Source organism: Haliaeetus leucocephalus, unplaced genomic scaffold (genome assembly GCF_000737465.1).
Source record: "Haliaeetus leucocephalus isolate CR32 unplaced genomic scaffold, Haliaeetus_leucocephalus-4.0 Scaffold657, whole genome shotgun sequence".
NCBI classification, from domain to species: Eukaryota; Metazoa; Chordata; class Aves; order Accipitriformes; family Accipitridae; genus Haliaeetus; species Haliaeetus leucocephalus.
The window spans coordinates 1,073,614-1,074,489 of record NW_010973093.1 but is presented as its reverse complement, the minus strand read 5'-3'; the positions used below and the strand labels follow the sequence as shown (position 1 = coordinate 1,074,489).

The following is an 876-nucleotide window of genomic DNA, read 5'->3' as shown; positions in this document are numbered from 1 at the left end:
AGCCCGCCGCCCCGCCGCGCCCCGCCGCCGCTCGCCCCGCTCCTATTGACTTCCCATTGTGGAGCTTTGCAACAAAGGGTAGGATCCAAACCGTGCCCCGTTTCGTCCAATCAGCGCGCAGAGCGCCCGCCCGCCGTCGATTGGCCCCTTCTCGCCTCACAGTACCCAATCGGACGCCTACTTTAACAACCAATCAGCGGCTGGGCACGCGCCCAATCAGCGCCGAGGAAGCGGAGCACGGCCTTTGTGTGTCGTGACGCCACGGCGCCGGCGGAGGTCCCGGCCAATGGTACGGCGCGCTGCTTCCAGGCATTGTGAGGTCACCGCGCCGTGTGCCGCCCCCGCTATAAAAGGCGAGTCCCCGCGGCGGGGAGGGCGCAGTGAGGGGGTGGCTGGGTGCGGAACGGCTCGTGGCAGGAGCAGCGCAGGCTTCGGTGCGCAGCGCTACCGGCACCGGTGCTTCCTTCTTCTCCGAGCGGTAAGTGGCGGGCGGCGGGCGCGTTCCGTGGCGGGCGGCGGTACTGCGCGGCCCTTGGCGGCCTTGGTTCCTCCTGGAGCCTGGCGGGCAGGCCGGGCCTTGCCTACGTGCCCTGAGTCACGGCCGGTTCCCATCCCCCCCCCCCGTTCCCTTCCGCCCCCCCCGCCGGGGCGGCCCGGGAGGAAGCAGGAGGCGGCGTGACTCAGGCCGGTTCCCCCGGGGAGGGGAGCGGCCGGGCCACGACGCGAAGCGGGGGCGGAGGGGGAGAACCGTGACTCCTCCTTCCCCTCCCGGGGGAGGCCGCTGGCCGCCTGCCCGCCTCAGCGGCGGGGGAGGGGTGGGGGGGGAGGTGGGCAGCTCGCCGACATCTGCCGCTTCTGGGACTTGAGGGGATCGGA

At 72.5% G+C, this 876-nt stretch overlaps 1 protein-coding gene across 1 annotated transcript in view; it reads left to right on the top strand.

Annotated features, from left to right (window-relative positions):
* The first annotated feature begins 351 nt into the window (after positions 1–351).
* Positions 352–876, top strand: part of H3F3B (H3 histone, family 3B (H3.3B)) — a 1,821-nt gene continuing 1,296 nt past the window's right edge. Inside the window, exon 1 of the mRNA XM_010579333.1 lies at positions 352–478. The gene's annotated coding sequence lies outside the window, so the exon portion shown is untranslated. The remainder of the gene's footprint in view (positions 479–876) is intronic.